This window comes from Meriones unguiculatus, chromosome 5 (genome assembly GCF_030254825.1).
Source record: "Meriones unguiculatus strain TT.TT164.6M chromosome 5, Bangor_MerUng_6.1, whole genome shotgun sequence".
In the NCBI taxonomy this organism is placed as follows: domain Eukaryota; kingdom Metazoa; phylum Chordata; class Mammalia; order Rodentia; family Muridae; genus Meriones; species Meriones unguiculatus.
In genome coordinates this window covers 51,047,510-51,061,073 of record NC_083353.1, presented here as the reverse complement: position 1 = coordinate 51,061,073, position 13,564 = coordinate 51,047,510, and the positions used below count along the sequence as shown (strand labels likewise).

General features: G+C 45.1%; 1 non-coding gene and 1 pseudogene across 1 annotated transcript; both read left to right on the top strand.

Annotated features, from left to right (window-relative positions):
* Positions 1 to 975: 975 nt before the first annotated feature.
* LOC132654483 (U6 spliceosomal RNA) lies at positions 976 to 1,082 on the top strand. The gene has a single exon (XR_009592124.1). It is a non-coding gene; the product is annotated as a U6 spliceosomal RNA (small nuclear RNA).
* Positions 1,083 to 12,459: 11,377 nt separating this feature from the next.
* LOC132654079 (sperm motility kinase-like) lies at positions 12,460 to 13,363 on the top strand (annotated as a pseudogene).
* The last annotated feature ends 201 nt before the right edge of the window (positions 13,364 to 13,564 follow it).

Genomic DNA, 13,564 nt, shown 5'->3' with positions numbered 1-13,564 from the left:
TGAAATGTGGGTTACAACACCTGTGGAAATTTGAGCCAAATGTCTTCATGCGCATTTCTGCTTGGTGTCAGCAGGGGCCACCTGTTACACATCACAGATTAGGGTGCTCTGTGCACTTATCAATAAGCTACACTGTGTAGCACTTTTTAATAAGCCAATCACCTTAACACTTTGTATTTTACCTAATTAAATATGGATGCATTATCACAAAATCGCATATCATTCATCAACAGTTCTTTCATAGTTATGGAAAAATAATTGATTCAAAGTCTCAGATGCTTGCTTGTTTATATTAACAGCACTTAACCACAGCCACGATGGAAATAACTCTCTGTCCGTAAGCAGATGAATGTACCAACCACATGTGGCCTTTATATATCATGGACTATTACTCAGCTTAAACAGGAAGGAAAGCTACCTGTAGGTGTAGGTCCACCACAGAGGAACACATACTTCCCGTGACATGTCAGTCACAGAATGACAAGCTTCTGTATATCTAGGAGTGGAACTGAGAGTACTGTACTGTAATTTTTCAAGAAAGGAAAATGCAATGGTGTTTGCCAGGGGTTGAGGAATGGCACAGTGGAGAATTCTTAATTGGTGTAGAATGACCATTCAGAACGAGAAGAAAACACAGTAATCTTCTGAAAACAAATGAGAGGCTGGAGGGGTGGAGGGGTCTAGGCTGGGTAGGGGTGAGGTAACAGTGCTTTCTGCACAAGCATAAAGACTGAATTTGAATCTTCAACAGCTATGTAAAAGCCATGCAGGGTGTGAGTTCTTGTAGCCTCCAGCACTGAGGGGAGGGGAAGGGCTGAGGTGCAGAGGTGCCCTAAAGCTTCATGTGGCACACTGATCCCTTGCTCTCTCACCCAGCCTGCATAAACATCACAGACTGCCCTCTGGGTAGTGATTGTCCTTTACTCCCCGTTTCTTGGCAGGAAATATGATCTTTTCCACAAAGTAAAACTTCTCGTGTTTGTTTCGGCAGCACATATACTAAAATTAGAACGATACAGAGAAGATTAGCATGGCCCCTGCGCAAGGATGACATGCAAATTCGTGAAGTGTTCCATATTTAAAAAAAAAAAAAACTTCTCCCCATAGTGATATAGTTTCCAATCTCCCTGTCCCACCTGCCCCAATAAACCATGCTACCACACACCATCACACTAAAATTGACCAAGGAGGACACCATCATACCAGACACCATCGTACCAAACACCATCATACCAGACACCATCATATGAGACACCATCACGACAAAAGAGATCAAGGAGGACACCATGACTGAAGAGACCAAGGAGGAAGAGAACGAGGGAAACACCATCATACCAGACACCATCATACAAGATACCATCACAACAAAAGAGATCAAGGAGGATACCATCATAACTGAAGAGACCAAGGAGGAAGAGAACGAGGGCGACAACATCAGGCCTGGCCAGCCTCAGGACGCTGGCACAGCTCTCCCTCAAAAAGAGACCGAGGACAACATCACACTTGGCCAGCCTCAGGACACTGGCACAGCTTCCCCCCACAACCAGCGTCAACGCTGGAAGCGGGTGAAGAAGACAATCATGAACGGCCTCAGACATCTGTGCTGCTGCTGCCTGCCACCTGCTAAGACAAAGGCCGCCTCATGTAAGAACATGACTCCAATGAAAAGGGACCTTGGAGCCACCCTCAGCACCAGGTAAGTGCATTACTTCACTTCATTTTATTCACTTTTCCTTCTGTCCTTTGTAACTAATCTCTCCCTAGTGCTATAGTTTCCAGTCTGCCTATTCTACCTGCCCCAAGATGGGTTCCCATGTTGAGAACTGAGGCCTACAAGTAGCCTGATAGGAATTCTTTAGAAAGAGCCTCCTGCCATCCTTTTGCAAGAGCCCCGCACCCACACACATGCCAAATCCATCACAGGTTACATTGCTTGAGTCCTCAGACCCAACTCAGAACAAAGCCTGGAAAACTCAGTCTTGGAGTGACTGCAGTGGTAGCTGTGCCCTCTCTTGACACCAATTCTGCCCTAGTTACTCACCTCTTGCATATCTATTCTTGTTCCTTCAAGGCGACCATTCACATTGGATCCCACACTCACCACCACATGCCACACTGTGAGGGTATGATAGGTGTCCTGACAAGTCTAACTAGAGACTCTTGGAGGAGCAACCCACTGTGTCCCTGTGTGATGGCAGCCTCAAGCCCCTACCTCGTGTATGTACCAGCTGGACAGATCTTAAGGCTGCTTCCATTTCTTCAAGTCTCTGCCCTTTGCATATTCTTGCACAGTTAATCAGCCTTGCACAGCCTTTGGGGAGAGTTCTGGGAAGCCTTATCTTTCCATCCTAGTATCACAGTGGTAAGACTTCATCTCTTGTGTTCTTTCTCCCTAGACTGTATAGTATAAATGATTTATAAAATCTTTATACTATAATATAAAATGATCTTTATATAACTTATATTATTATAAAGATTTATAAATCATTTACACTATAGTATAAAGATCATTTAAATGACCTCTATATAATTTATAATATAAAGATTTATAAATCATTTATACTATAGTATACAATAAATGATAGTATAGGATAAATTATAGTATAGTATAAGTGATTTATAAATCATTTATACTTTAGTATACTATAAAGGATAGTAAAGTATAAATGGTAGTATAGTATAAATGATGCTATATATAGTATAAATGATAGTATAGTATAAATGATACTATATATACTATAAATGATAGTATAGTATAAATGATACTATACATAGTATACATGGTATAATTTATACTATACTATCCTTTATATTATACGATCATTTAAATGATAGTAGAGTACAAATGATACTATATATAGTATAAATGATAGTATAGTATAAATGATACTATATATAGTATAAATGATATAATTTATACTTATACTATAAATTGTAATATAAGTAAAGTATAAATGGGAGTATAGTATAAATGATAGTATATAGTATAAATGATATCATTTATACTATATACTATCATTTAGAGTATACTATAGTATAAATGATTTATAAATCTTTATAGTATAAATTATATAGGGATCATTTAAATGATCTTTATACTATAGTATAAATGATTTATAAATCTTTATAATAGTATAAGTTATATAAAGATCATTTTATACTATAGTATAAAGATTTTATAAAACATTTATAGTATAAAGTTTTATAAATCATTTATAGTATAAAGATTTATAGTATAATAGGCAACGAATTGCTTCATCTTACTAGATATATATGTAGGTTCATTATCAGTCTTAATTTGTGAAGGTATCCCCAAAATTTCCATTATTTCCAATAACTGTGTAATTACACAATAAGCCTTTTCAGCACTTAAAGCAGTTGCCCTTTGAAACCCTGGGTATACACCTATGGTACGGTGTACATACCTTTGTTTTCCAAATTGTGCAGAATGAAACACATCCATCTGCCATATTTCACTTTTTTCGTATCCCTAGGCTTACTTCCAGCATGCAGTCGAGTGTGGTTATACAGAGGACATGTGGGACATTTTTTATTATTTCTTTGCTTGTTGCCCAAGTTATAGAAAAAAAAAATTATCTTTTACTTTTAACATCGTGTCTTTCATGAAATGTTGAGGTGTTGTAATTGATCAGTTTCCTCATTTGCTTGTACCAATGGACCTGGAAAGCCTGTATGAGACCGAATCTGCGTGATATATAACGGAGGGTTTCTACTTTTGTTAAGCCTTTTGCAGTTGCATGAATAATAAAGTTAATTCTAAACCATCAGGAATAAAGTCAGCAGTTTCTATATGACAAACAACTCATTCTACATATTGAGAGCCAGCAATTATATTAAGATTCAGGGAAATCTACTAATACCATAAGGATTACATACAATTTTGATTTTTGAATCGATTTTTGAACTGAACTATGTGGTCTTTTGATCACCTGGCTTTTATGTGTGTGTGTGTGTGTGTGTGTGTGTGTGTGTGTGTGTGTGTGTGTCTGTGTTGTAAATCTTTAATCTCTCACTTGTGAGACAGAGAAAGGTGGCTGTCTGAGTTTGAGATCAGCCTGGTATACAGAGTAAACGACAGGACAGCCAGGGCTACACAGAGAAAGCCTGTCTTGAAAAACAAAAAAACAAAAAACGGTGACCATCAAAAAGCCGCAGTTTTCCATCTGTAAAATGGAGACACAGTCATTGTAGGATTCTTAGCAAGAATGCAATCCTTAAGGCTCCAATATCAATCATGGTGGTCAGCACCCTGGAGGGTTGCAAAGCCATTGCAAAGGCTTTGGGATCCATTTTCTCTCATCAGGAAAACCAAAGGAGTTCAATAGTCTTAGCCTATTGCTTCACAGCCACCACCCTTTGACTTCGGGTGAACCAGTTTAATCCTGGGAGGTTTTCCCAACTAGTCTTAGGGCTGTGTTCACAAATCCCACACCCAATAGTGTTCAGTTGGACTTAGCAGAGCACCCTGGTTTTCCTGCCCCTACCCTGAACCCCACAAACCCCAGAGCAAAATGACACTGGCAGTAGCTGAGCATGCGTTTTCCTCCCTGATTCCACTGAGACTGTGTTATTAGGATTTCACTGCTTATTTTAAAGAACAAGTTAATTTTCCATTTTTGCATCAAATATGGAAAGGAATTACCCACTCACTGAGCTTCTCATATTTGCACATAAACTGGGCTCTTACAGGAGGAAGAGGGTCACTGGCACCAAGGGAAAACTGGACAGAACTGACTGGCTGGCTCAGGTCCCTACTCCTTTAGCTACCTGCCTTTCCGGCTACCATGCCTTCCCTGTCCTTATGGGCAGAAACTGGGGGAATCAGTGTGGTTGGTGCCCAAGCATGGCTAGGTCATTCCTTGCTCTGACATCATAAAGAGTCCTTGTGAGGAATGGTGGAACCTGGCCACATAGAGAACTCACTGGGACTGGGTTTGGTCCCATCAAGTGTGGCAGCCATTGGTTGCTAGACTGAATGGTTTGAGAGTTGGTGAATCACAGCATTGGCCAGCTCCCCTAGGACAACCAGACCTGTTGACCCTCAGCAGATTGAGTTTCCCTCTAACACTGTCAGTTTTGTGGCAATTGCCTCTATTTATTCATTCATTGGTTTCAGGCATGATTATGCTTACCATTATATTCTTCATCTATCTCATGCTCACTTTGATTGTATCTCGCTATCACAGTATTTATATCAACTACACAACACGAGTGATCGATCGCCCAGTGACACTTCCATACATGTACATGGAGAACTTTGAATACATTCCCCTGATGACACTGCCTACTGCCCACCCCTTCCAAGCCCCTCACTCTTTCCCTTTGCTGTTCAGCACCTTGCTTCCCAAGTACAAGTACGGGCCAAGTGCCGTAGACTCCTGTCCAGAGGACTGATGGACACACGGGATGGTCTCTTAAGGAAGGACACCAATGTGTCTCTGGGCTCTAGCACAAAGTCTCCTCCTAGCTGGTTATCTCAGGATCTTCCTGGCAGGTCAAGAGGCATGAGTCCAACAAAGGGGCTAGAGATAAGCGTCAGCTCAGATCTTGTGATGCTGATTGTGGAACAGGGCAGCTGAAAAGGAATTCAGGGATAGAATAAGTGTAAGTCTAAAAGGAGCTTGTTCTTTGAGGAAGGATGGGACTTTCCTTGGTGAGACTTGCCATGCCCTGTCCCTCCAGCCTACTTCTGTCCTTCTCTCTGCCTGCAGCTGTACATTCATGGGTTATCTTCTGTTTTAAGGAGGTCGATTATGGCACCAAGCTAGGGTGTTATCAGGCACCAGAGGGGAGGGCAATAATGATTTTGAAGCAAAGAGTCGAGCCTGTGCTCTAGAGTTCTGCTGGTCCTACAGGTCAAAGAACATATTCAGGAACAAAAACCACCTAGTGCTGGAATTATCTGCCCAGCACTGCACAGACCCCAAGCCCCAAAATAAGCACCTGTCTTTTTGGAGAAGCAGGGGACTTTTTATTGTCAAGGGCAATCTACCCAAATTTCCAAGTCTAGGCTTGGATAAAACTCCTTCCTCCAACCTTAATCTGTTCATGTTTGGGGAAAGGCAGTGGGTAACAGAACCTTCATGGTCCAGCAACAAAGCCCTTCAGGTTCCTTTCTGTTTTGCCAAGGTATTGGTGATGAGAGGAGGGTCTATGGTCTGTGACTTCCAAAAATCTGATATCTGATTACAGAAATGGCAAGTTGCACTTTGTTGCCCTTTGCTGAACGGTACCTGTGTCTCCCTTTCATTGTGTGATGGTTTAGTTGAGTAGGCTTGCTATCCAGTGCTCAAGTTAGTGATGCATGTTCGCTGAAGAATGAACATCCTTGTTGACCTCCTGTAAACTTCCACCCAGTTTCTCTGGCGTATGTCCCGCTGCTTGGGTGGGTGCTGTGAGGTCCACTTAATGTGAAAAAACTGATGACTTTTGGTGGGAGGTGACAGCAGCCTAGCTTCAGGAGCATGGAAATGGCTGATCAGCCCTCCACCCTCAAGCGTTGTTGTCACAAGCACTTTTGGCTAGGCCCTGTGTGTAACAGCAACCTTGAACTTTAGAAGCAGTTGGGAACCTAGGTCATGCAGAAAACAAAAGCAGTCCTTCCTCATCTTCTCTTTGCTATTGCTTTTGTATTTGGTGAGGCAGGGTCTCCTGTAGCACAGGCTGGTCTCAGCATCCCTGTGTGGCCAAAGAGGACTTGAACTGATCCTCCTGCCTCCACTTTTCTAGCTTTTCCAACTGCCAAGTGTTTATCCTTTATGAGACTTTCCTGACTTTCACCCCAACCTCTTGTCTAAGTTCCATCAGCTGATCCTTGAAGGACTCTCAGTCAGGGCACAGCTAGTTGTGTCATGTCTAGATGTAGAGTGTGTTTGTGTGTGTGTGTGTGTGTGTGTGTTTCCTCCTTAAGGTTTGGGTGTCAAAAGTCCCACAAAGAATCAAGTGTTTGAACATTGTTCCAAGCAGGTGGCACCACGTGGGGCAAACTGTGGACCTTAGGCAGTGGGCCTAGCAGGAAGAGGTGGGCCTCTGGGCATCACTGTGGACAGACACTGGAGTGTAACAAGCTTTCTCAGGCCCCTACTGCCCCACTGCCCTAGACCAGCTTTCCTGTCCCTGAGGACAGAATGTGAGGGAACTGGTCCATTCCTTGCTCTGACATCACAAGGAGCCATTGTGACACCTATCCACTTAAGGCTCTGGCTGAGCCTGCTTCTTGTCTTACAGAACAGAAGCTCTTGGTTGGAGAGCAACTGGACTTCTGTCCCCGTGACAGACTATACTCGCATTTTAGAAGCTGTTTTGACGACCATATAGTAAGTGCCTTCTGTTCTCTAACCTACAATATTTTATTATGTTTGTTTAATAAACATATACTCTCCTTCTATTCCCTCCCTCACACACTCACACCATTCTCCACTCCTCTTGTCTTACAGAGCAGAAGTTCTTGTTAGAGAGTAACTGGACTTCTGCACCCGTGACAAGACATTCCTGGATTTTTGAAGATTTCAGACTACCGTAAAGTAAGTTTCATATTCATAAACTGTCCTCCTATTCGCTCCCTCACATGCCCTCACACCATTCCCCACTCCCATTCTCCTCAGAGAAAGGGAGGTCCCCCATGGGCACCAGCTCACCCTGGCACATCAAGTTGCCCAAAGGACTGCATGCATCCTCTCCCACTGACACCAGACAAGGCAGAGCAGCTAGGGCAAAGGGATCCAAATGCAGGCAACAGAGGAAGAGACAGCCCTTGTTAGGGCACCCGTTGTTAGGGCACCAACATGAAGGAGAATCTGCACCTCTGCTACATATGTGTAGGGGGCCAAGGTCCAGCCCAGACATCCCCCTTTGGTTGGTGATTCAGTCTCTGTGAGCCCCCATGGACCTGGTTTAGTTGACTCTGTGGGTCTTCTCGTGGTATCCTTGACCCCTCCAGCTCCCTCACTCCTTCCTCCCACTCTTCCACAAGATTCCCCAAACTCCATCTAGTGTTTAGCTGTGGGTCTATGCATTTGTTTCCATTCACTGCTGGATGAAGCCTCTCAGAAGACAGTTATGCTAGGCTCCCATCTGCAAGCAGAGCACAGTATTATTAGTGGAGTCAACAGTTGCCTCTCTCTCCCCTAGGGTCGGTCTCAAGTGGGGTCAGTCATTGGTTGCCAGTTCCCTCCATCTCGGCTCCCTGTTTAATCCTGCACTTCCTGTAGGCGGGGCACACTTTGGGTTGAAGGCTTTGTGGGTGGGTGAGTTCCCTCCACTGGCCCCCTTGACTGGAAGTCCTGCATGGCTGCAGGAGGGGGCCACATCAGGCTCCATATCCCCTGCTGATAGGAGTCTCAGGTATGGTCACCTCATAGACTCCTGAGAGCCACCCTCTCAGTTAATTCTTGGTGTACTCATTTTGACAACAGTGATTAGCCACCACAGCATCCTAACCTCAGCCCGAGGCCACTCTCCATTTTTCGTTCACCTGAGTTGAATGAGAAAGGAACTGATGTCCTTGATGAGTGTGTATGTGCTGAGCTTTGTATGCAGAGAGCCGCTAGAGAGCCAGGGAGCAGGGGAAAAGGGAAGCATGCTACCTGTGCCCTAAAGGATGGGCATCAGTGTCCACAGCACACCTGAGGACAACCATCTGGAGCCTGCTCCTTGAGACGGCAAATGTACCACAAAGAGTCACGTGTTTGAACACTGGGCCCTGGCATGTGGCACTGTGTGGGGAAGTGGGGTCTTACAGGAGGAAGAGGGTCACTGGCACCAAGGGAAAACTGGACAGAACTGGCTGGCTGGCTCAGGTCCCTACTCCTTCAGCTACCTGCCTTTCCTACTACCGTGCCTTCCCTGTCCTTGCAGGCAGAAACTGGGGAATCGGTGTGGTTGGTGCCCAGGCATGGCTAGGTCGTTCCTTGCTCTGACATCACAGAGTCCTTGTGAGGAATGGTGGAACCTGGCCACATAGAGAACTCACTGGGACAGGGTTTGGTCCCATCAAGTGTGGCAGCCATTGGTTGCTAGATTGAATGGTTTGAGAGTTGGTGAATCACAGCATTGGCCAGCTCCCCTAGGACAACCAGACCTGTTGACCCTCAGCAGATTGAGTTTCCCTCTAACACTGTCAGTTTTGTGGCAATCGCCTCTATTTATTCATTCATTGGTTTCAGGCATGATTATGCTTACCATTATATTCTTCATCTATCTCATGTTCACTTTGATTGTGTCTCGCTATCACAGTATTTATATCAACTACACAACACGAGTGATCAATCACCCAGTAACACTTCCATACATGTACATGGAGAACTTTGAATACATTCCCCTGATGACACTGCCTACTGCCCACCCCTTCCAAGCCCCTCACTCTTTCCCTTTGCTGTTCAGCACCTTGCTTCCCAAGTACAAGTACGGGCCAAGTGCCATGGACTCCTGTCCAGAGGACTGATGAACACACGGGATGGTCTCTTAAGGAAGGACACCAATGTGTCTCTGGGCTCTAGCACAAAGTCTCCTCCTAGCTGGTTATCTCAGGATCTTCCTGGCAGGTCAAGAGGCATGAGTCCAACAAAGGAGCTAGAGACAAGCGTCAGCTCAGATCTTGTGATGCTGATTGTGGAACAGGGCAGCTGAAAAGGAATTCAGGGATAGAATAAGTGTAAGTCTAAAAGGAGCTTGTTCTTTGAGGAAAAATGGGACTTTCCTTGGTGAGACTTGCCATGCCCTATCCCTCCAGCCTACTTCTGTCCTTCTCTCTGCCTGCAGCTTTATGTTCATGGGTTATCTTCTGTCTTAAGGAGGGCGATTATGGCACCGAGCTAAGGTGTTATCAGGCACCGGAGGGGAGGGCAATAATGATTTTGAAGCAAAGGGTTGAGCCTGTGCTCTTGAGTTCTGCTGGTCCTACAGGTCAAAGAACATATTCAGGAACAAAAACCACCTAGTGCTGGAATTATCTGCCCAGCACTGCACAGACCCCAAGCCCCAAAATAAGCACCTGTCTTTTTGGAGAAGCAGGGGACTTTTTATTGTCAAGGGCAATCTACCCAAATTTCCAAGTCTAGGCTTGGATAAAACTCCTTCCTCCAACCTTAATCTGTTCATGTTTGGGGAAAGGCAGTGGGTAACAGAACCTCCATGGTCCAGCAACAAAGCCCTTCAGGTTCCTTTCTGTTTTGCCAAGGTATTGGTGATGAGAGGAGGGTCTATGGTCTGTGACTTCCAAAAATCTGATATCTGATTACAGAACTGGCAAGTTGCGCTTTGGTGCCCTTTGCTGAATGGTACCTGTGTCTCCCTTTCATTGTGTGATGGTTTAGTTGAGTAGACTTGCTATCCAGTGCTCAAGTGAGTGATTCACATTCTCTGAAGAGTGAACATCCTTGTTGACCTCCTGTAAACTTCCACCCAGTTTCTCTGGCGTATGTCCCGCAGCTTGGGTGGGTGCTGTGAGGTCCACTTAATGTGTAAAAACTGATGACTTTTGGTGGGAGGTGACAGCAGCCTAGCTTCAGGAGCATGGAAATGGCTGATCAGCCCTGCACCCTCAAGCGTTGTTGTCACAAGCACTTGTGGCTAGGCCCCGCGTGTAACAGCAACCTTGAACTTTTGAAGCAGTTGGGAACCTAGGTCATGCAGAAAACAAAAGCAGTCCTTCCTCATCTTCTCTTTGCTATTGCTTTTGTATTTGGTGAGGCAGGGTCTCCTGTAGCACAGGCTGGCCTCAGCATCCCTGTGTGGCCAAAGAGGACTTGAACTGATCCTCCTGCCTCCACTTTTCTAGCTTTTCCAACTGCCGAGTGTTTATCCTTTATGAGACTTTCCTGACTTTCACCCCAACCTCTTGTCTAAGTTCCATCAGCTGACCCTTGAAGGACTCTCAGTCAGGGCACAGCTAGTTGTGTCATGTCTAGATGTAGAGTGTGTGTGTGTGTGTGTGTGTGTGTGTGTCCTCCTTAAGGTTTGGGTGCCAAAAGTCCCACAAAGAATCAAGTGTTTGAACATTGTTCCAAGCAGGTGGCACCACCTGGGGCAAACTGTGGACCTTGGACAGTGGGCCTAGCAGGAACAGGTGGGCCTCTGGGCATCACTGTGGACAGACACTGGAGTGTAACAAGCTTCCTCAGGCTCCTACTGCCCCACTGCCCTAGACCAGCTTTCCCGTCCCTGAGGACAGAATGTGAGGGAACCATGGGGATGTGCTTAGTGACCACTTGTCCATTCCTTGCTCTGACACCACAAGGAGCCATTGTGACACCTATCCACGTAAGGCTCTGGCTGAGCCTGCTTGTTGTCTTACAGAGCAGAAGCTCTTGGTTGGAGAGCAACTGGACTTCTGTGCCCGTGACAGACTATACTCGCATTTTAGAAGCTGTTTTGACCACCATATAGTAAGTGCCTTCTGTTCTCTAACCTACAATATTTTATTATGTTTGTTTAATAAACATAAACTCTCTTTCTATTCCCTCCCTCACACACTCACACCATTCTCCACTCCTCTTGTCTTACAGAGCAAAATAGAGAGTAACTGGATTTCTGCACCGTGACAAGACATTCCTGGATTTTTGAAGATTTTGAACGATCATAGTAAGTTCATTCTGTTTTCTATCTGAGAACATTTTATTATGTTTATTTTATACACAGAAAGTCTCCTCCAATTCATGTAAGGGACCCTCTTTGTTTTAAAGTAAAGATTTTTGCGAATGGGGTAATCTGGAGAGCTGGCCCACCATTTCAAGAGCATGTACTCTTGGAACTAGGTTTGATGTACAGCTCTTCTGTGGGAGATCATAACTGCCTGTAGCATTATCTAGATAGACATTATCACCATGTAATTGATGTGTAGTAGCAGAGAGTGCACTTGCGTGTGGGCATGTGAACATGTGTATGGATGCCCTCAGAGGCCCGTGGTGTAGGATCTCCTAGAGCTGGGTTCGGAGTAATTGTGAGCCACCTGACCTGGATCCTAAGAACCAAATTTCGGTAGGTCCTTTGCAGAGCTAGTTGTACCTGGACTCAGGGGCTGGCTGCCCCGCACGGACACCGCTGGGCTTGGGAGGTGTCTGTTGTTCTATATACTTCTCTCGCATCTAATTTTATTCGTGCCTGCTCTCTTCCAGTACAGGTGAGCTCAGGGTCAGGGGATGACTGTCCTTTCTTATCAGTGGCTCTTAGTTTCTAGAATCCTTTGGTTGGTTATGCCAGTTTGCAGTTGATTCCTGTCAAACCAATCTGTCATATTTTGCTCTACACTGCTTTGGAACATACTTCATTCTTGTCTATCTAAGCATTTAAGTACCCAGTTAGGTGGTCTGAAATGTGTCTGACCTCTTCCTTCCTTCCTTTCCTAGTCTTTTGGATGTAGGAATTCATAGCTCTAAATACTCTCCTAGGCCTGATTTTAAGTCTGTCAACTTTCTCATTGAACTTTTTGGCTCTAGCCATATGAAGGAGGAGGGCCTGACTCTGAAGCAGGACATGGAGGCCTGCTCCTCTGTGGAGGACCCCTTCAACACCGACTATAGAATGATGAGGGCTCTGGGACACGGACATTTTTCTGAAGTGAAACTCGCCTTCCATGTTCCCACTGTGACCTGTGTGGCTGTAAAACTCCTTAGAAATAAGAAGAAGTACAACTCGATTTTTAACAGTGAAATAAGCGTTATGAAATCCATGAACCACCCCAATATTATCAAACTCTTTCACGTGATCGAGACGGAAGAGATCACCTACCTGGTGATGGAGCATGCCTCAGAGGGAGAGCTGCTGCGGAGGATCCTGGAACGGGGGTCTCTACCGGAGTGCGAGGCTGAAAGGATATTTACTCAGGTGGTGCATGCAGTGAATTACTGTCATAACAATCAAGTTGTCCATAGAGATATAAAAGCCACCAACATCCTTATGGACTGCAGGGGGAATGCCAAGCTGATTGATTTTAGCCTCGCTGTGAAAGTAACTCCTGGGCAGAAGCTGCAGGGTTTCTGTGGCACTCTGCCCTATTGTGCCCCAGAACTCTTTGCACCCGGGGAATACGATGCTTACCCCATCGACATGTGGTGTTTAGGGATTCTCCTCTTTCTCATGGTGGCTGGGCACTTCCCTTTCCAAGCCAAATCTGTGGCAGGCATGAGGAACGAGGTCACCTCAGGCAACTTCACCATTCCTAAGCATGTTTCTATCGACATTTTCAATGTCATCTTGGAATTACTGATAATCAATCCCGGAAGAAGGCCCACCATCAAGGACATCATGAGGCGCCCCATGATCAGGGCCAGTGAGGCACGTTCACCACCTACTTCCACCCCTAGCCTCCCAGGCACCCCGAGCCCTAGCATTGTTGGGACCATGAGAGTCATGGGCTATAAGCCTGAAGTAATCATTGAATCCCTGAGAGACCAAAAATATGATGAGGTGATGGCAACTTATCTTATATTGCAAAACCAGTCACCTGCGGGAGACTATGGCCACAACCAGGTGAATCCTGTGAAAACCAGGCAGCCAGGCACTGTCCTCCGCCTGACAGAGCCTTACACTTATCCTGGATCCCTAA